General features: G+C 46.9%; 1 long non-coding RNA gene across 5 annotated transcripts in view; it reads right to left on the reverse strand.

The window, feature by feature from the left end:
* LOC309358012 overlaps nucleotides 1-11025 on the reverse strand; it is a 44628-nt gene extending 33603 nt beyond the window's left edge. For 3 of the 5 annotated variants that reach the window (XR_014163255.1, XR_014163256.1, XR_014163257.1), the window contains exon 1: nucleotides 10905-11025. This is a non-coding gene — a long non-coding RNA (uncharacterized lncRNA). Of the gene's footprint in view, nucleotides 1-5765; nucleotides 5815-10904 lie in introns of all 5 variants that reach the window. The other 2 variants (XR_014163258.1, XR_014163259.1) reach the window with 2 other exon arrangements.
* Nucleotides 11026-22136: the final 11111 nt, after the last annotated feature.

The following is a 22136-nucleotide window of genomic DNA, read 5'->3' on the forward strand; positions in this document are numbered from 1 at the left end:
AGATTCAAGACGGTCACTGAAGTGTTTCTGCATTACAACTCCCATCCTCCTTGCCAGCTAGGGCTGATGGGAGCTGAGTCCAGAATATATGGATGGCCACAGGTTTCCCACCCCTGACGTAAGTGTGCAATTCATTTAGGCTGCCTTAAAGGTACAGGTAGCTGCTAGCTTAGTTAGCTTTTAAAGAACAGTAGCAAATTCAAAGAAGTGGGGGGGGGATCGATCAATGGCTGACAGTCACAATATCTATAAGGAACTTCCATGGCAAGATGTAGTGTACCACTGGTTATCAGCTGCTGGGAGGAACTGCTGCTCCTATCGTCTCGTTGTGGGCTTCCCTAGAACCATATGGTGGGCCACACTGGAAACAGGATACTGGTCTAGATGGGCCATTGGTCTGATCCAATAAACAGGCTTTTCTCACATTCTTATGGGCTATGGAGAGGGACTACAGTGGGAAGAAGGTGTGAGTTACTGTCAGGAATAAGTAACTGTCATAAAGGTAAAGGTAAAGGGACCCCTGACCATTAGGTCCAGCCATGACCGACTCTGGGGTTGCAGCGCTCATCTCGCTTTACTGGCCGAGGGAGCCGGCGTACAGCTTCCGGGTCATGTGGCCAGCATGACTAAGCCGCTTCTGGCGAACCAGAGCAGCGCACGGAAACGCCGTTTACCTTCCTGCCGGAGCAGTACCTATTTATCGACTTGCACTTTGACGTGCTTTCGAACTGCTAGGTTGGCAGGAACAGGGACCGAGCAACGGGAGCTCACCCCGTCATGGGGATTTGAACCGCCGGCCTTCTGATCAGCAAGTCCTAGGCTCAGCAAGTCCACAGCACCACCCATGTCCCTGTAACAGTCATGCCTGGGGCCAATTGCAGCACGCCAATCCTCCCTGTCTGGTCCTCCTCACAGGCCCACCCCTCGCTCCTAAGATGTTTTTGCCTGGCTGGAATGTGTCCTTGATCTGTGACGGTGCCTCTTGCTGGGCTGGATGGAGAAGGGTGGGTCTGTTTTTGAATCGCTGGAATATATCCTACCATGCGAAGTTAAGAGTCACATCCACTGCTTGCCCATTTTTCCTCTGGCCCCCCACACAACTGGCATGTGGCCTCTGAAAGCTTGCCCATGAGGGAATGGGACCCCCAGGCTGAAAGTGCTCCCCACTCCTTGCCTTAGGTGATGTAAAGGTAACAGTCAGTGCATGAAAATAAGAGGAAATTGTCAGGTTAGTAAGGTCTGTGAGCCCCGTGAAGCAATGTCTTTGGGAACCTTGGCCAAGTCACATTATCCCTGATTTTTTGCAGGGAGAGCAGGTTTCTGCATTGCCACTAAATTGCTGAAGGAGATGTGGAAGGCTTCTTTTGCAAACATCCCCTCCTAGATAGGAATGCAGCGGCTGTTGAGACCCTTTTAAGAGCATTAAGCTGTACATTCAGCAACACACAATAGCGCTTAAATTAAAGTTGGGGCGGTGGTGATGCCTTAAAGGCTGCCATTACATTCTTAATGAAGTCCGTATGCTCTCTGCTGACGCAGTAGGGACATTGAAATCCACTGCTGTGGCAGCTGATTTGATGTGTTGACGAACGATCCACACTGCTATAATAAGAAGTGTTTATTTGAATAATAAGGTCAGGGAGTTAAGTAGTTGGTATTCCAGTCATATGAAGCCGTTTGCACAGTGTCACTAATAATTAAAGCCTATAAAATTGGGGGGGGGGGAGAGCCCTTGTCTAAATGCTTTCCCCAAATATACTCCACTATCTTGAAGAAACTCATCAGGGCAGCCAAGTGATCTTCGAGGCTTATTAATCGCTTCAGCTCCACAGCTAGGGCAAATTTATTTGCTTGAATTAGCATGTAATATACTTACAATAAAGCCGCCACAAGTCCCCACTTCAGAGATACAGTTTATTTAATAGGAAATTAGATCCAGGTATATATATAGCAGCAATACCTGTGTTGCTTACAAGGCCAAGCAATACCTTGCTGGGTTTCATGATACACTCGCTGAGTTGGTGTTTGGGGGGGGGGGAGAGAGATGGGATGCAGGGAGTGCAATTCTACCACATGAGCTTTGGGAGGGGCTTTCGAATGCTCAGCCAAGGCTGAGCCAAAGGCAAGTGTTGTAGGTGAAGTGATGAGCAAGGAAGGGGAAGAGCCAAGAGGAAGACCCCCCCCCCAAGGGATTCAATGGAACACACCAGAGCAAGGAATAAACACTGTTACTCATGCCAAGTCTTAGGTGGTGGGAGGGATTCAACTGCGCACTGGAAATGTAGGTTTCTGCAATTAAAAGCGGAAGAAAGTGCTCTGCTGCAACAGTACCATCTAAAAGCAAGCCAACGGTGGACTTTTTGTGGTTAGGAAAGTGACAGGGAAATGCTCTAAAAATGGGCTAACCACTTTTGGACAGGATGAGGTATAACCTCCCTGTAAACTAGGGGTAGGCAAACTAAGGCCCGGTGGCCGGATGCGGCCCAATCGCCTTCTAAATCTGGCCCCCGGATGATCTGGGAATCAGTGTGTTTTTGCATGAGTAGAATGTATCCTTTTATTTAAAATGCATCTCTGGGTTACTTCTGGGGCATAGGAATTCATTCATTTATTTTTTTCAAAATATAGTCCGACCCACCACATGGTCTGAGGTTCAGTGGACGGGCCCATGGCTGAAAAAGGTTGCTGACCCCTGCTGTAAACCAATCAGAATGAAAGCTCAATTAAAAGAGGACATAATATAGCCTCTGTGCAAGCTTTGCACAAGCAAATCAGGATAAATTTTCAACAAACCGGTTGTCTGGAGGAGCCATTAACCTGCAGCGCTTCCTGTCTAGGACAGCTGAATGGCCAGCCTGAGTTGGCAGGATTAGTCCACAGCCAGACAATTCTGGACTGCATGGAGGAATGTTGTACAAAAATGTCTTACCCTCCATGGATGTGTCTAAACTGCTTTTAAAGTCATCCAAGGTGGAATCTACATACATGTTAAAAAAACGTTCTGAAAATGCTTTTTGTAAAAGCGTTTTTAAAAATACATAGAATTTTCCATAAGGCTCACTATCACCATCTAGTGTCGCAATTGTATATTGCACTTAAAACACACTTAAAACGTTTTATTTGCAGCTGTATAGCTGAGTCACAAGTCAATTGGCAGCCGTCATGGCCTCTTGTGGGAACGAATTCCATAATTTAACTGTGTGCTATGTGCTATGTGAAGAAGTATTTTCTCTTGTCTGTCCTGAACTTTCCAAAATTCAGCCAACTTCTAGTATTATGACATAGGAAGAAAAAAATTCTATCCTTTTTCTCCACACTCTGCATCATTTTATACACCTTTGCCATACCCCGCTCTCTTACTTGCCTTTCCTCTGAACTAAAAAAATCCCCCAGTGGTCCTTTTGCAATAACCTCAGGAAGCAAGCTGAGGATGCTGTCCAATGGTGCCCAGTTGGGAGAGAGCTAGCATTGTGTTCGTCACAACATACAAAGCCAAGACAGAAGAACATATTGGCTCGGGGGAGAACCAGGAGCTGTAAAGCCATTGCAAAAATGGGAACAAGTGATTTGTGAGGAAGAGCAATATCCTTGGCAGTCAAAATGTGCCAGGGCCAGCAGGGGCCAAAGAAGGGCGAAGCCTGGCAATAGGATGGGAGACAGTGATGCATAGTCTGCACCTGTGCAAGAGGGACTGATTTGCTTTGGTTCCATACAGCAAGCCGTTTCTTGCACATAATAACCCTCTCCCACGTCTTCCCAATCTTCAAACTGCAGGCGGTGGCTGAACAAGGACAGACATCACACAAGACGGCAAAGTTCACCCTGACAGGGAAGAGTTCACTGGCACCACTCTCTCTTCTCAAACTTTATTATTCACAGTCTGAGCAGCAAATAATTCCTCTGTTCTTTTCTCCCGCTACTCAGCCACCCCCTGATTCTTTTCCTCCTTTGCCAAAGCTGTTCTCTATTATAGGAGGGCACAGGCATGCGCCAGAAGTGTCAGAGGCGTTAGACAAGGTATTAAGGAGGTGTCAATGGTAGAATAGCAGGGATTACAGGAAAGTCTAAATAATGTGTAAAATAAAACCAAAAAGGTGATAAAGTCGTTTGATAAGAAAGGCTGGAGAGAATAAAAAAAGGGGAGTGCAATTATTTTTTCATTTCGATTGTTCAGGCTGAAAAGCACTTTTGCGACTTAAGTGGCATTTCTTTCTCCTCCACCACCTCTTTCGGTGCATCATATTCCTCAATAATCACGTTATGGTTGCCAGCATTTTCGCAGCACAAAAAAAAAGCAGGGTGCGGGGGGGGGGAGAGAGAGAGAACAGCAAGACCACTTCACACAAATAATCCTCTTCGCATCTGAGCCGGCCCCATTGTGCTTTGCATCCCCAACAACATTTCACATGGAGTCCAGCTTTGCAATCGTTGCCAGCATTTTCGCAACTTGGAATTAATAGCATGACACCCTTCCCTTTTCAGGGACTAGCAGGGGAGGAAGACGGCGTCCAGCGATGGGTGGAACTGGCTCCCTTCATAAACGTAAGGCCTTTCCAATGCAAAGAGTGTGTTTATGTGCAAGGAATGTACAGCTTCTGCTCATACCTCCAAGATCAGCTCCTCCAACTGGTCCTGCCCACTCGCTAAGATCACCAACAGAGGCCATCCTGTCCATTCCAAACCCACATTTTGTTATAATAACAGAGAGGACCATTTCTGCCACACCCAAATTTTGAGTCTCTCTATCTAAAGAAACATTCATCTTGCCCCCTCCTTGTTGGTCATTCATTGCAGCTTCAAAACCTTCCTATTTAGAAAGGCCTTTGATTTTTAGAGACTGGGTTTTATCACTTGACTACCATAAAGGTAAAGGTAAAGGTACCCCTGCCCGTACGGGCCAGTCTTGACAGACTCTGGGGTTGTGCGCCCATCTCACTTAAGAGGTCAGGGGCCAGCGCTGTCCGGAGACACTTCCGGGTCACGTGGCCAGCGTGACATCGCTGCTCTGGCGAGCCAGAGCTGCACACGGAAACGCCGTTTACCTTCCCGCTGGTAAGCGGTCCCTATTTATCTACTTGCACCCGGAGGTGCTTTCGAACTGCTAGGTTGGCAGGCGCTGGGACCGAGCAGCGGGAGCGCACCCCGCCGCAGGGATTCGAACCGCCGACCTTTCGATCGGCAAGTCCTAGGCGCTGAGGCTTTAACCCACAGCGCCACCTGCATCCCTTGACTACCATAGCGATGTTATTTATTTCTTTATGAATGGTATTTCATATAAATTATATGCAATCCATCTGTTGGTGCTTTTTTTTTACTTTTAAAAATCCAGTTATTATTGTGTTTTATATGGCATTTCTTATTGCAACATTTAAAAGTTGTTTGATTGCCGGATTTCACTGTATTCTGTTCTTTTTTATAGATTGCTATTTGAGTGCATTTGATTATAATTGCAAACTGCATCGAGCTGTATGAGAAAAGGCAGGGGATAAATTTTTGTGTGATAAAGGGGCATCCTGGGGAAGTCTCTTTGAAGTGTAGGATGATATACACACAGTATGTTAATGTGTATATGTGCACGAGTGTATTCAGTCATCTTTCCACAAGATAGTGTGAAGACATATTTTTCCGGCGCTCAAATGACAATATTTTGTCCCTAAGAAAAAGCAATTCTACCCCAAGCCAAAGCACGCATCAGATCTTGCTGCAATCAGGCACATTAGATTTATTCACGGAGACCCCACCAAGAGATATCTCTCCAGACTCACTCTGACTTCCTGAGTCCTGTCAGTACACCCAGTAAGCTGTGAGCAGCATCTGAAAGCAGATTACACAAGTGTCCTGGGCGTGCACTGGATGGTGTTTATGACATCACTAGCAGTGCTGAACCATAAGAAGCACCCCACTCAGTCAGGCCAATGGCCCATCAACATCCTGTTCTCACAGTGGCCAAACAGATGCCTTTGGGAAGCACAGCAGCACTCTTCCCTCCTGCAGTTTCCAACATCTGGCATTCAGAGACATACTGCCTCTTACAGTGGTCAGCATAACTAGTAGCTGTTGATAGCTTTATCCCAAAAGATAACATGGGGAAGGGTTCTAACGGAACACTTATTACTTGACGTTTTATTCTCACAACAATCCTGCGAGGCGGACTCTGTCTTGTCCTCTGCCTCTGAGCCCCAGCATCTAATTCATATGGTGCGCCAGTCACCCCACTCAAGGGGGAGCCCCCAGTACCTGCTTTTACATTGTCCCAGCCTATGTATGTGGGTCTACTGCCATCCACAGAGCCTGAGGATGATTTCTCTGCAGCCTCTTCCATTCTACCCTACTGAGGAGCATGTGACTGCAGACCAGATTACTGGTCCTTTAAAATTGGCAAGCAGGGATAGGCAGGCTTTTGCTGTAACAACATATTTCCAAATTCAGCTAGCAAGACTCGCTAGGAACTGTTCAGGTTCCTGATTTATCTTGTCTTGTACCTGCCCTGTGAGCCGCAAGCCTTGGCAGGTTAAGGTGAGAGGGGTGACAGGTCCTAGGTCAGTGAGAACATGACTGAGCAGTGACTTGAACTTGGGTCTTCACAGTTTTGGTCTGACACTCTAAGCATTACATCACAGTGGCTCTGTTTGCACGTCACAGTAAACCATAGTTAATGGGAAAATGACAAAGAGTCTTGTGGCACCTAAATAATAGCAAATTATTGGGGCATAAGCTTTTGTAGACCGCACTCCATCAAATACATGGTGTGCTAGCCTAAGTTACATGTATATCTGTCTACACATTGGTTGCTGTTGCTGATGGTGATTGTAAATGCTAAGATCAAAAGAAAGGGAAATGAAGCAAGGGGCAGACAGCAATAATTGCATTATTAAATATGGAGGCTACAGACACACAGAGAGTTGTTGATAACCAAGATATACAAGAAGAAGAAGAAGAGTTTGGATTTGATATCCCGCCTTTCACTCCCCTTCAGGAGTCTCAAAGCGGCTAACATTCTCCTTTCGCTTCCTCCCCCACAACAAACACTCTGTGAGGTGAGTGGGGCTGAGAGACTTCAGAGAAGTGTGACTGGCCCAAGGTCACCCAGCAGCTGCATGTGGAGGAGCGGGGAAGCGAACCCGGTTCACCAGATTAGGAGTCTACCGCTCTTAGCCACTACACCACACTGGCTCAAGGGTGAGACACTTAGCACATGTAGTATAAATCTAAAAACCTTGTCCCTATTCAAGTTAGAACACAGATGGAACACACAGCGGAGCAACAAACCATGGTCCCTGGCTCAGCATTATGTCCAAACTAGCATTGTGGTTTGTTTAACTCCAAACACAGAACAAAGTGAAGCCACAATATCCAAGGGGAACCTCTATTATATTGTGTGTCTTGTTAATGTTTGTGCTTTGGCTTCTAGAGACCCACATTATTTTTCCTCCTCCTTCAAATGGTTTAAACCAGTCTTTCGCAACCTGCTGCACTCCAGCTGCCTTGTACCCTGGAGGGCACCAGGTTGGGAAAGGCTGTCTTAAGCATTGAATGTAAGTGAAGGTAAAGTAAATACGGCATTACAAATTAGGGAGGGGTTTTTTTTTCTTCCCCGGTGTTGGTGGGAGGTATTATTCCAATGAATTCCTCAGGTATAAAACACAAGGGATGAATCAAACGAGAGGATGTGAAGAGTTGTGTATGTTCCTGGGAGGGAGAAAAAGGAACTATTAATGCTCCTGAGTTATCTAGATGGCTTCAAGAGCCCATCACTGATCCATCTACAATCTTCACATATTCCACAGAGACACTTGACCTTCAATTAAAGCGAAATACTGCTTATTTTTGCAGCACCTTGCAGATACTGGCGTTGAAAGATTAACAAGTGAACCACAATTATAAAACCAAGCGCTCTGACGCACAAGAGGGCACTGCAATCAGATAAGGAACTTGTTGAAGTCCTGCTTTCCTAGAGTCTCACGGCAGGCAGTCTCTCCACACACATGAATGAGAAAGGGAAACCTGTGGGCCTTCTGTTTCAGCACACGACTCCGCTTGCCCTGAGAACAGCTACATAAACTTGCCATAGGATAAGTAAAGATGTGCTGGTCTGAAGCCACTGGGGGAAGACACATTAAAGGCTGTCGTCTCCTAGAGCAGCGACGCAGAAATCTTTTTCAGCCCGTAAGCAGCTTTCCCTTGAAGAACCTCCCAGGGGCCACCTGCCAGTGGTGAGCAGGGCCTGAGGCAAAAGTGGCCAGAGCCAAGAATATGTTACCACTGTACAGTAGGCTAGTGTCTGCACACTCCTCTCTATCAAAAGAGACGCAGGTGGCACTGTGGTCTAAACCACTGAGCCTCTGGGGCTTGGCTGATCGGAGGGTCGGCGGTTCAAATCCGCATGACGGGGTGAGCTCCTGTTGCTCTGTCCCAGCTTCTGCCAACCTAGCAGTTTGAAAGCATACCTGCACAAGTAGATAAATAGGTACTACTGCAGTGGGAAGATAAATGGCGTTTCTGTGTGCCCTGGTTTCCGTCACAGTGTTCCATTGCACCAGATGTGGTTTGGACATGCTGGCCACAGGACCCGGAAAGCTGTCTGTGGACAAACGCCGGCTCCCTCAGCCTGAAGTGAGATGAGCACCATAACCCCATAGTCGCCTTTGACTGGACTCAACCATCCAGAGGTCATTTATCTCTACCTTTCCATCACTATCCAAGAGCTAGAGGATTGACTCTTTCTAGCAGTGGCAGCTGGTAGCCCCCGACCTGGAAGGGTGGCATGGCCAATTAAGCCACAGAGGTGTGGTCAAGAAGGTGGCTGAGCTATCACTCTCAGGAGCCCCAGCATGGTGTGGTGGCTAAGAGCGATGGACTCGTAATCTGGTGAACCAGGTTCGCTTCCCCGCTCCTCCACATGCAGCTGCTGGGTGACCTTGGGCTAGTCACACTTCTCTGAAGTCTCTCAGCCTCACTCACCTCACAGAGTGTTTATTGTGGGGGAGGAAGGGAAAGGAGATTGTTAGCTGCTTTGAGATTCCTTAAGGGGAGTGAAAGGCAGGGTATCAAGTCCAAACTCTTCTTCTTCTTCTTCAGCTAATATGGCCAATTATCAGGAATTATAGGAGCTGGAGGGCCAAAGGTTAGCCACCTGTTTTGAAGCCTCATTGGTTTCAGTGGAATTAAGTTTCCTTCATCTTATCCCTCCTCCTGTGTAGAACTTGCTGAAATGTGGGAACCCCAGTCCCAGATCCTGTACAACCACAACTGGGAAGGCAGCCAATGGGATGTTAATCCGGACTGAGTGCCTGAACACCTGCTAGCCTATCACTGCTATTCAAATCAAGTGTCTGAACCTCCTCCTTCTCCACCTCACAGGGAGCAGACTTTCCTCCAGAAAGCACAGGCAGTTACCATCCAAAACAATGTGACGTAAAAAAAAAGAACCCAGAGACATCATTTATACCTTCCCTTCCTCGTTAGTCATTGCCAGGCCAGCTTCCCGATTCAGCTCTTTGCTACAGTATATGCTGAGGCAGCAATCCACCACACAATCTTTCTTTTCCACTTTGAAAGTTTAGGGACATTGTGAAACCATTCCACAATATATAGTGGGTCACGCCAAGGAGTTGGCATCCATTTTGCCATCCATCTGCTGCCTAAACTCCATTGCTGCTTTTGCTGAGGTTTCTCTCTCGGTCATCACATTTATTCCTGACTCATCTTCCCACCAACACCCCTGGTGGTTCCTACAGTTTTTGTTCTCAGCCCTTCTAAAACCTTCTTGCTGGGAACAGCAAAGACTTGCGCACTACCTAGTTAAAGCACTGTTTTACCACTTTAAACAGTCATGGCTTCCCACAAAGAATTCTGGGAAATATAGGTTGTTTAAAAGTTTCAAGAGTTGTTAGGAGACCCCCTAGTCTCCCCATAGAGCCACAACTTACAGAGTAGTTTAATAATCTATCCCTCTTCTTAGGGAGCTTTGGGAACTGTTGATGTGAGGAGAATGCAGGTCTCCTAACAACTCTCAGCACACTTTACAGAATTCTTTTGGGAAAGCCACGACACTTTAAAGTATTATAAAAAGTAAAGGTAAAGGACCCCTGACAGTTAAGTCTAGTCATAGACGACTCTGAGGTTGCGGTGCTCATCTTGCTTTACTGGCCGAGGGAGCCGGCGTTTGTCCACAGACAGTTTTCCCCAGTCATGTGGCCAGCATGACTAAGCTGCTTCTAGTGCAACAGAACACTGAAACCAGAGCATTGCACGGAAACGCCGTACAGTGCTGATGGAGCCACATTCAGGCAGGAGACTGGTTATAGATTTTGTTCAGCATACTGAAATTCGTAGGACCAAGTGTCCAGCTAAGTCTCTTGGACACCGGCACAATTCATATCATGCCAAACCATGGCTGTGAAAGCTTTAACTATGGTTTGTAACTGGCCAGCAAACTAGAATCCAAAAACATGGCTTGAAATTAGACAGCTAACTATGGGTTTGGCATGAGGACTGAACTGAAAATCCATAACAAGTGGTCATTTCACTGCCTCCCAAAACTAGCTGGAGCTTAAGAGATGGGATTGCTAAACAGATGGAAAGGCAGTTCTAAACCATGTTCTCTGAACATCTGAAAAACTCAAACCGTGGTTTGACCCAGTGCTTTTTTTCTGGGGGGACCCAGGGGGACACGTACCCCTAAACATTTTGTGAATCTAAGTTTGGCCTCAGTGAGGGGCAGTACTTCAAAATGAGTAAGAAAATGAGAGTACCCTTAAACATATTTTTAGAAAAAAGCACTGGTTTGACCTATAAGGTTAGTATAATCTACTATCTGACTCCATGTCTGAACTGAATCTTCCCACAATGCTGTATTTAAAGACGCAGCCACCTCTTCCAACAGTTTTGACTAATACTCTCACCTCTTTTCCCTTTATTTCCATTTCCCTCGACTTTAATTCCTCCCCTTCTGCCACAATTCCTGTTTTCTTCCAGGGCTTTCTGCTTCCACCCTGCTTTTCTGAACAATCTCATCGTCCATGTTTTCCCCAACTACCAGGTTTGTGAAGCTTCTATTAAAAATGAACTCCTGATTGGCTCCCCCAACATTCTGTTGGTCACTGTTGCCTCATAAAGGAAGGCAACATTAGGGACATAGGAATCTGCTTCACATCAGGTCAGATATATTGTCTGGTCTGGATGGAAGGAGGCCTTCAGAATCTCCAGCAAAGGACTTCCTCATGCTCTGATCCTTTAGGATCCTAAAACCTAGTGCCATCCAACTGTTTTGGATTACAAATCCCATCACACGGGTGAATGGGAGCTTAGTCACCTTCATACCATACATGTACAACACACTTAAAACACATTCTCCAAAGAATTCTGGGAATTGTAGCTTACCCTTCAGAGAGCTACAGTTCCCAGGACCCTTAACAAACGACAGTCCCCAGGATTCTTTGGGGGATGCCGCGTGCTCTGAATGAATGGTATGCGTGAGATTGTAGTCCAAAACATCTGAAGGACACTGCTTTAGAAAATTTCATTTTTAATGTATGTGGCGACCGGGTGTTAAAAAAACTTAAGGTTGGTGGGGTGGTGCCCTGTTCACCCAAATGGACCAGCCTGCACTGGGTGGGAAGTCAAACTATCTCCCAGCCCCAGGGATGCCACAGCACAAGGTGCAGGCAGCCACCTGTGGTTCAAAGGTATGTGTGACTTAAGGGTCCTTGGTAGTAAGAGAGCTCCTCAGAAATAAAGACTCTTGGAGGCTGGTCTAACCAATTGCTGCTGGGTCTGGGAAACCAGGAGCATAGGAAATATACAGAGTCAGGCCCTTGGTCCATCTGCCACTGAACTGTGGGCCCTCCGCGTGCTACATGAACTCTCCACCGAATACTGTTATTTGCTGGAGCATTGTAGGCTATTGGGGTTGCACTGCTGGTTTTGTACTACTGACCCTGCTAATATCTTGCTTTTGGAATCCAGCTGACCAGTGTTTGACTTCAGCTCTGTGCTACTAGGTCGTGCCCACTCTTGCACAGCCTTGCTGGGTTTGACCTCCGCTTCCCCTGAAGACCCACCATTCCTAGGCAGGACAACTAGACCTAACCAGGGCAGCCACATTGGCAGAGGAAGATAGTGGCTGTTGTGAAAAACAGGTGCAGATTCTTAATCTTCCAAAATTTATTAACTGCCCTTCACCAGCAGGGTGGGTTACAGCAATATAAGATATAGCATTAGAAAGAGTTCTAAAACAGATGACACGGGAATAGGGCGGGTTCTGCAAACACACATCTCCGGAGTCAAAGGCCAGTGCATCTTCAGCATTCACTGAAAGCTGTACAGCAAAGGAACCAGATACACCTCTGTGGGGAGGGAATTCCACATAGAATCATAGAATTGTAGAGTTGGAGGGGAGACCCTAAGGGTCATCCATTCCAGCCCCCTGCAATGCAGGAATCTTTTGCCCAACATAGGACTTGAACCCACAACCTTGACATTAAGAGTCCCTTGCTCTATTTACGGAGCTATCTCAGTTGATCATACTGGATTCTCAAATATGAAATTCCTCAGGCAACAGCCACTGTCATTGTGTTTTGGGATAAGAGCCACTGACTGCCACTGCCCCACCCACATTTGCCCCTGGCCCCCAGAAAGTTATGCAAAGGGAAATGTGGCCCTTGGTTTGAAAAAGGCTTCCCCACTCCTGTATTACATAGAGATGACACGACACCTGTAGAGCACCGCTCATAGAATAGAGCTTCATTTTTGCAACAATCATCTATACTGTGGTTGGATTTTATTTTGTCATTCCTGTTTTCTCTCTCTTCATCCTTAGAATATAGAATCATAGAATTGGAAGAGACCACAAGGGCCATCGAGTCCAACCCCCTGCCAAGCAGGAAACACCATCAGAGCACTCCTGACATATGGTTGTCAAGCCTCTGCTTAAAGACCTCCAAAGAAGGAGACTCCACCACACTCCTTGGCAGCAAATTCCACTGTCGAACAGCTCTTACTGTCAGGAAGTTCTTCCTAATGTTTAGGTGGAATCTTCTTTCTTGTAGTTTGGAACCATTGCTCCGTGTCCGCTTCTCTGGAGCAGCAAAAAACAACCTTTCTCCCTCCTCTATGTGACATCCTTTCATATATTTGAACATCGCTATCATATCACACACACACACACACACACACACACCGCTTAACCTCCTCTTCTCCAGGCTAAACATACCCAGCTCCCTTAGCCGTTCCTCATAAGGCATCATTTCCAGGCCTTTGACCATTTTGGTTGCCGTCCTCTGGACACGTTCCAGTTTGTCAGTGTCCTTCTTGATCCTTCTGCATGCACACTTTAAAAGGTGTTTCTATCCCCACCCCACCCCTGGCAAACAACTCAGAAGCCCACAGGGGTCCACCAAAGCGCACAAAACCCATTAAAGTCCATCCATGTTGTCGTCGCTTTGACGCCAAAGCTGCGACTGTTTTCGGTCTGAAAGAGTTTTCTCCTAAACAGGCCTCCCTTTCCCATTTAGTTACAGTCTGTCGCCCGAAGGTCAAGCAGCAGCAGAAGAAAAAGCCCAGTGCATTATTACAGAGGTGCCTGACAGAAACAAGTTATTCTGATATTGTTTTGGCCCCTAAAAGCTGTGGGACGACAGCTGCTGCTCACCTCCCAGGAACTGAAATCCTTGCAATACAAGAGCCTGACATATTCTTGGCCTCGCTTATGAAGGAAATTGTCTGCATTCACTGCAACGCAAAAGGGCTTTGCGACCTGGCAGCCAAATTTAGACCCGCAACAACCCAGTGAGCTCAGGCCCAGTTTTTAGGGTTAGGATCTGAAGGATTACTCCTTGTCAGTATCAGATGCCAGAGCTGCAATCGAGGTCAGGGTGCAAGTCAATTTCCCGAAACAGCAGCTGTGGGGAGCCAGAAGCAGGTCTGTCCATCAGGCAGGCTTGACCGACAGGCAGTTAGGCTTTGGCAATCAGAAGAACAGGTAAAGCAACATAGGGCTGTGGAATCTCGGGCCTAGGAGACGAATGTGGCCCTCCAGACCTCTTCATCTGGCCCTCTTACCTCTCCCCAGGCTACAAACCTCACCAGCTCTGCTCTGCACCCAGAGTGCTTTTGTCTAGCTGGGATGGGCATTTGACTTCTTCCCTGTCTGGATGGCGGGTACAATAGAGGTGAGCAAGTGTGTGTAAAAATTACCCTACTTCGCAAAGGTAAACATTTGCATGTGTTGCTCCACCCACTTTTGCCTCTGGCTCCGCTCATCACTGGCTCACGACCCCTAGTTGGCTGCTGCTCACAAGGGAAAGTGGCCCTCAGGGTGAAAAGGGGTCTCTATCCCTGCAATCTAACACATAGCTCAGGCAAGGTTTGCCATATTTGAAAATCCAGATACGAAAGTTGCTGAGTTGTGGGTTTTTTTCTTTTTTGCAAAAAATAAAAAATAAAATATGAAGTTTTTGAGCTGTTTTTAAGGAAATTCGCCAAAACCTACACTTCCGACATGGGTTGCCATATGTCCGGATTTTCCCAGACGTTTCAGCAATTTGCGCCTGGACACTGTTTCCGATGGGCAAATCCTGGCAATGTCTGGGAAATTCCAGGCATATGGCAACCCAAGCTCAGGCTGGAGAGCCAAGCTCAAATCAGAAGGCCAGCAGCACCTGTATAGGCTCCCTAGGTCAACTTAATCCAGCTGGTCCGACAAGCTGTAATATCTGTCTCATTATAAGGGCTTTGCAGCATGCCACACGCAGAGGAAGCAGCCTTACACTGGGTCAGGTTATTCCCTATCTAGTCCAGCGTTACCTAAAAGAGCACAGAAAAGGCGAAAACAGCACCTAGCAATCCCACGAGCCTTTGCAAGTGCAATCCCATGAGCCCTTGCACCAGCTGTTGAGGACTGTGGAGAGTTGGAATTTGAGGAAGCAGATTTGGAGCAAGTGACTGCGTTGATTGCAAGCTTTTTCAATGGCGTTCCCAATATGTGCGATTTCACTTAAACGTGCGGGGCCTCGGAACGTAACCACTGTGTAAAATGGTTGCTGAATATGCACTTGTTCAGTTTAAACAAAAAAGGTGGATGTGGGGGGAAATAATGCACCCTTGTTTAAAAAAACAAAAATGGAAAAGAAGAAAGAACCTAGTTTAACCTTGCAATGTCCTCTGCAGCTCAAGAGGGTTTCTGTCATTTCCAGCTGGCTTTGTAGCCCTAAGGCTAACGGCAGCAGATGACCGGCTAACCCTTGGGGATCCCCCTTGTGGCCAATTTCTAACCACAAGACAAATTGAGGGGGGCTCCGTGAGCAGACAAGCTTTTGACCGATCTGTTCAGCACTTCGCAAAGGCATTCAAATATCACAGCCACAGCAAGAGTAGGAGCGGCAGGCAGGGAGAGGCAGGAGCAGGCGAGAAACAAGCCAAGACAGACAATATATTCACAATTAGGCCAGATAATTTGCTTGCCTTGCGCTATCCAACCAAAAGACACACACAGTCCTGACCTACATGCTCCATTTCTTTCCTTTGTAAAAATAAAACAATAACACCCCCCACCCACCCCCAATTCCAGCTCTTCACTAAGACTATTTGCATGGGGAAAACGCTGGGCAGAATTTGCTATGATACATAACATTGCGCCCCGCTGTTATTTCAATCTCATTACTGCATAAGCAACGCCGTACGAGAGATTAAAAACCATCTTCTCCTCTCAGTACTTACTAACAGCCTTCAATTTCTTTATAGTGTTGTTGGGGGTGTATTTCCACACACACACACCCCTTTCCCTTAACACTATTAAAATGTATTTTGAACAAGAGGCTGACCACATAGAAGATAGCAAGGAATTATACGAAAGAGGTGGAAGGGGGGTGAAGTACAAGAGGAAAGTGGTGTTGACAGCTACTCGGGAGATTTGTACCGAAATGAGCAAAGCAGAAAACGTCCATGTTTCCCCCCCTCCTCAGCTTATAAATGACACTCAGAAGCCACCTCGAATTTGGCAGGTGTGCGAATAACATTCATTAGAACCGATGTGACAGTGAAAGAACGCGTCGGTGCACCGATATACAAAAGTACAAGGCAGAGAAGCTGGAGGCTGGCCATTTGTTCTGTGTCATTTCCAGCTTGTGCGCACGTGTCAGACCCGTCCCCGATTGAGCTCATCGTGTCGCCTGCCGGCCATACGTTCAGCCATCTGAACTGGCCCCTACAGGCACACAGCGCATCCAAGTAGGGAACAGGGGTGAAATGCAATTCATTTTGCACTTTCCAAAACCTTACAGTGGTACCTCGGGTTACAGACGCTTCAGGTTACAGACTCCGCTAACCCAGAAATAGCACCTCGGGTTAAGAACTTTGCTTCAGGATGAGAACAGAAATTGTGCTCCGGTGGCACAGCAGTAGTAGGAAGCCCCATTAGCTAAAATGGTGCTTCAGGTTAAGAACAGTTTCAGGTTAAAAAAGGACCTCCAGAATGAATTACCGTAAGTACTTAACCTGAGGTACCACTGTAAGCGACCTGAAACACATCCATCCTTCGAAATTTGCACTTCTCTGAATTTTGCAATGCTGCTCTCCATCCAGGTAATGTGTACCAGAAGGATGCATATACCACGGTAACGTGTACATATAAATACATACATTCGTGAAAATTACGTACAAAATGCATTGTGTGGGGGGCAATTTGCTTTGTAGAAAATGCATACCATGCCATGCGTATTCAGAGAAAATTGCACTAAGATGGTGATTGATTTTCATGAGGACTTAAAAGAAAAAGTCATCGCAAACTGATGTAGAAAGGTGCAGAACTGAAGAATGGAAAAGCGAGAAACTGAGAGGAGCCAAGATTGACAGATTCGCCCATTGCTACATCCATGTGAGAGGGAGCCTGAATGGTCCAAGATCACACGGAAGAGGCCCAACAAACGTGTATTGGAGGTAGCTGGTGTGTGAAGAGGAGGATATTGCTACCAGGCAGGATATACACATCTATATGAGAGGGGTGTTCATATGAGCAACCCCTACTATTGCACCCTAAGTTGGTGTCTTCTCATAGGTGTGGCCAATCAATTGCAAGGCTCAGTCAGATTTTTATCTTTTGTAGCCAGTAGCCTTGAGCTTCTTGGAGGAAAAATGGGGTACGATTAAAGGGAGGTATACAATGCTAGTTCTACTCCAGGTAGACACATTGAAGTGAACGCATATGACTTAAGATCTATTAATTCAAACGTGTCTACTTGCAAGATGAGGGACGCTGGTGGCGCTGTGGGTTAAACCACAGAGCCTAGGACTTGCCGATCAGAAGGTCAGTAGTTCGAATCCCCACGACAGGGTGAGCTCCCGTTGCTCGGTCCCTGCTCCTGCCAACCTAGCAGTTCAAAAGCACGTCAAAGTGCAAGTAGATAAATAGGTGCCGCTCCAGCGGGAAGGTAAACAGCATTTTCGTGCGCTGTTCTGGTTCACCATAGTCAGTCATGCTGGCCACATGACCCGGAAGCTGTACGCCGGCTCCCTCGGCCAATAAAGTGAGATGAGCGCCACAACCCCATAGTCGGCCACGACTGGACCTAATGGTCAGGGGTCCCTTTACCTTTACTCGCAAGATGACTTAGTTGAATACCACCCAATGTCATGAACTGTACAAGCCTGTTTTAGGGATTAACACTGAGAGATCCATTACGGATTTTTATAAGCTGCTCTTTTACGAGCAAATGCATATAAAGTTTATATCCAATGCTAGTCCAACTCAGACCCACTGAAATTGTGTAGACATTTCCAAGCTGGATGGAACAATGAAGTGGTTCGGACCCTGGCAGCTTCATTTGTGTCCGTGGAAAGAGCTGGCAGAATTTGCAGAGAGCTACCGTAGCTCAGTTCAAAAGGTCCACAGGTCAGTCTCCAGGTAGAGCCGGGAAAAGAGACCCATGCCTCAATCCCTGGAGAGCTGGCTGCCAGTCAGTGTAGACCAGCCTTCGCCAGCCTGCTGCCCTCCAGATATTTTGAGCCACAACTTGTAAATTGCGTCATACAGCACTCACAAGTCTAATAAAGACCAGGAACCTCAACTCCCATCAATGTCACCAGTATGGTGCTGGGGCGGGTGGGAGAACAGCCTTGCAAGCCAGGGCTGATGGGAGTTGTAGTCCAAAACCTCTGGAGGGCAAAGGCTACTGTAGGCAGGACATGAATCAGATGGGCCAAGGGCACAGCAGAAGGCAGCTTCCTGTTGTGGCTGTGAGGTCAAAATGTCAGCTGCTCATTTTGCACACAGCAAGGCCCGTGGGAAATGTGGCCAAATGGCACGTTTCTTCGCTCCTCTCCACCCCACGTCGCATGTGCGTGATGAGTTGCCCTCCTTGCGCAGGATGGAACTCAGCAAGCAGCGCCCGGGGGCAGGTTTGACTCTTGCACAAGACTTGTATGTCCCGGCGATCAATAATATCGCTGGGCTGGAGAGAGAGAGAGAAAGGAAGGAGTGGTGGGGAAGGTTAGGCAAAAGGAACTTATTTTGCTTGTTTCTGTTGCTAACGTTTCCTCGCGGGCTGTCTCCGGCCCTGGACATTTAGCAATCCAGACAGGAGACATTACTGCTTAATTAGAAACGAGACAAACCGGGGGTGCACGTGGGGGTTGGCGGCTGGGCGGCGGGCGAGAGAAGGAGAGAGTCGCCATTTCGATCGTGTTGCCGAGGTAATTTGAGCTGTCACATTCAGCTGTCAGGAGTGGGTAATGGAGGCAGCCTTGGGGGGAAATCTCCACGGGGGGAATGCAATACCTCGGATTAAAGTAACCGGCCACAGTAGATCAATGCCTCTCCCTGCCAAACGCAGCTGCGAGCACATTTATCGGAGTGAAAGTAACGCCACACGGAGAGGCGGCGGGGAAGCGGAGCAAGTTTCCACCGGCGAAGGATATTATCCAAATTAGCCACTCAAGTATGAAGTGCTCAGGTTTTTGAAAAAAGGTTTCCAGTGGTGTTGGAAGGGTTGTTTTATTTCTTATTTTTGGAGGGGGTGGGGAGCTTTCACACACACACACACACACACACACACACACACACCAACAAGAAATATGCATATGACACAAGCAAGCAGTTTTGTAGAAGCCGCACATCTGCTGAATTTGCAGCAGCACTTAAGAAATAACCCCCATGATACAATGAGTGTAGTCTGCCCCCACCTCCAGTATCTGGTTTATTTATATTTGTAAGACACACTGCTCAAGAAGGAGAAGTTCAATAGGTATTGCTTGACTCCCAAGTAAAGTATGGGGAGGACCACAGCCTAACAAGCATTTCGCATATATGATTATGCAGGACAAACCCAGGTCTCCCAGAGTCTCATAGATATCTCACAGAATCATAGAGTTGGAAGGGACCTTGAGGTTCATCTGTAATTCAGGAAAATGCAGCTTTTCCCTTATGGGGATTGAACCTGCAACCTTGGTGTTGTCAGCACCATGCTCTAACCAACTGAGCTATCCAGCTATCTGCAAGGCAATTGCAACCCCAAACAGGTGAACCTGTATGCTGGGTTCCCAAATGGTGGCCCATGGCCCACCGGAGATCCATTCAGGTGGTGCACAAAGAGCGGGCTCAGTGGCTGTTCTGCATTATGAGAACCTGAAACAACCAGAGGAGGAGGGGCTTGAAATGAGTAGAAAGCATTAGCAGCAAAATTAATGGGATGTTCCGTGTTGATTCAACTAAAAATAAAATAAAAAATCCATGGGGGGAAAAGATTTGGGAATCACTGTTGTATGACACAGGTGACTGCAAGCAGACATTGGACACCTTCACATTTTTAGCTGTAGTCTTTTTATTTATTTAAATAAGTATTATTCCTCTTTGTGTAATGGTGCCTAAGGCAGCTCACAGTAAACACAACTGTAAAATATAAAACAGTGCATAAAAGTAACAGGCATAGAATGGATCAATGCTATATATTCTGATTGCAAGTGAGGCCTATTCAGGGCTTCAGATAGCCAGTCAGGCCTTCCTCGAGGCCACTATAACTGCAGATGTCAGAAAATCCCTGGAAAAAGAGAAAAAAGGAGCAGAAATTGCTGAAGGTGACTCAGGCACTTGGTGGCTGAAGTACACTATTCCTGGCAACCCTGAGATCACTGGTGGCGATAATGTTTTGAAAGAATTTTTTTTTAGATTATTAGTTTTAATGTTTTCACACTGCTGTGTCTGCTGCCCTGGGCTACTTTGGGAGGAAGGGAAATATATAAACTGATTTAAAAAAACAAAACCCTAACCCCATTCATTTCATGCCTGATCCCAGTGAATATGATTGGCATTCATTGTTGTCATTGCTTTCAGTCCGCAAACAATATGTAATTGATCACATTTTTTCCTTCATTTGCATTGTGTTTCCTTTGCACTGAAATGAACAGGGTGGAATAACATAAAAGACAGCGTACACTGGCTAATTTTGTTCACATAGTTAATTTTGTAATTTCATCACAACACACAGCAGCACAAATAAGGCAGGCTTTGGCGGAAGACAAACTGCAGAAAAATGGAAGCACTCCCCTCGGCCGAGCAGTTAAAAGATCCCCCAGCACTGGCTCCCACACAAGTGGAGTGGGGAACCAAGGATTACTCTGCTGGAGATTATGAGCCCTCCTCCGCCCCAGCTGAGCCATGCAAACAAGCTGCGTTGTCCCAGCTCCCAAGGCACTAAGGTGAAACCACCTTGGCTCCTACGGTGAGAGCTGTGGCAGGCCATTGGCTCTGGCCACTGCAGCTTATTTTTTCATCATCACCGTATATCGCCTGACCGCGATGTTTGGCTGGTGATATACCATGATGTTGAACAGCTGGTATCGCCCAGCCCTACTCCTAATCCACTTTAATAGGGGCAACCTGAATTTGTCAGCATGCCACTGAATCTTGCCAGCGACATAAGCAAATCTAGAAACACTCTCAATGACCTCCCCCCCCCAACAAAGAAAGATTGTGTACACACTGCAGTGTGCACAAGAGCGACTGCGGTCATATCAATGTGTGCAAATTTTTCACCTTACGTGACAGGCATAAATCATGCATCAAAGTCGTGAAATGAACAAATAAATGTAATAATGGAAAAAGAAGATATGGAAATGTTGAACAAATGCAGGGAGGTGCCAAATACCCTATTTGCTGGGGGTGCCACCAGTGGCGTAGCGTGGGGGGTGCAGGGGGGCCCGGCCGCACCGGGCGCAACATCTGGGGGTTAGGGTTAGGGGGCGCAAATCCACGGGTTAGGGGGTCAAATTACTTGCCTTGCCCTGGGTGCTGACAACCCACGCTATGCCACTGGGTGCCACTTAGTCTAAAGGTAAGGCGAGGGTGAGGAACATACCCTCCAACATTTCTCAAATGAAAACAGGGACATTCCATTCCTTAATAATAGCTTTACTACAGTGGTACCTCAGGTTAAGAACCCCCCTGGTCTGGGGGTCCATTCTTAACCTGAGATACCACTTTAGCTAATGGGGCCTCCCGCTGCTGCTGCGCCGCCACCATGCGATTTCTGTTCTCACCCTGAAGCAAAGTTCTTAACCCAAGGTACTATTTCTGGGTTAGCGAAGTCTGTAACCTGAAGCGTCTGTAACCCAAGGTACCACTGTATATATACTCCCACATCTTACTAGGTTGCCCCAGCCACTCTGGGCAGCTGCGAACATATATAAAAACATAAGAAAACATTAAACTTTTTTTTAAAAAAAACCTCCCTATACAGGATTGCCTTTAGACAGCTCAGGGGTCAGGTAACTCCATACCCTCCGACATTTCTCCAATGAAAACAGGAACATCCTAAAGAAAAGCGGGACATTCTGGGAACAAATCAGAATCTGGGATGGTTTCTCTAAATCAGGAAAATGGGACACCTGGGGGGTCTGGAGGAAGGAAGCCAGGTCCTGCGGTCAGCCTGTACATTCCACTACTTTGCCACAACAAACACTTCTGGTGCTTTCATTAGATATCCTGCTATCTCACAAGGGGATCTGAGGGAAATCCGATTTTAAAAGACAGAAAAACTGGGAAGGCACTCCATCTCACAGGGAGCAAATCGAAATCTAATCCTGGCTCTCTTTATATACAGTGTTGCATGGAACACTTCTCTTTGCTTAACGTTCAAGCGCTGAGG

This window comes from Podarcis melisellensis (assembly GCF_964234715.1).
Source record: "Podarcis melisellensis genome assembly, chromosome: 15".
Taxonomy (NCBI): Eukaryota; Metazoa; Chordata; class Lepidosauria; order Squamata; family Lacertidae; genus Podarcis; species Podarcis melisellensis.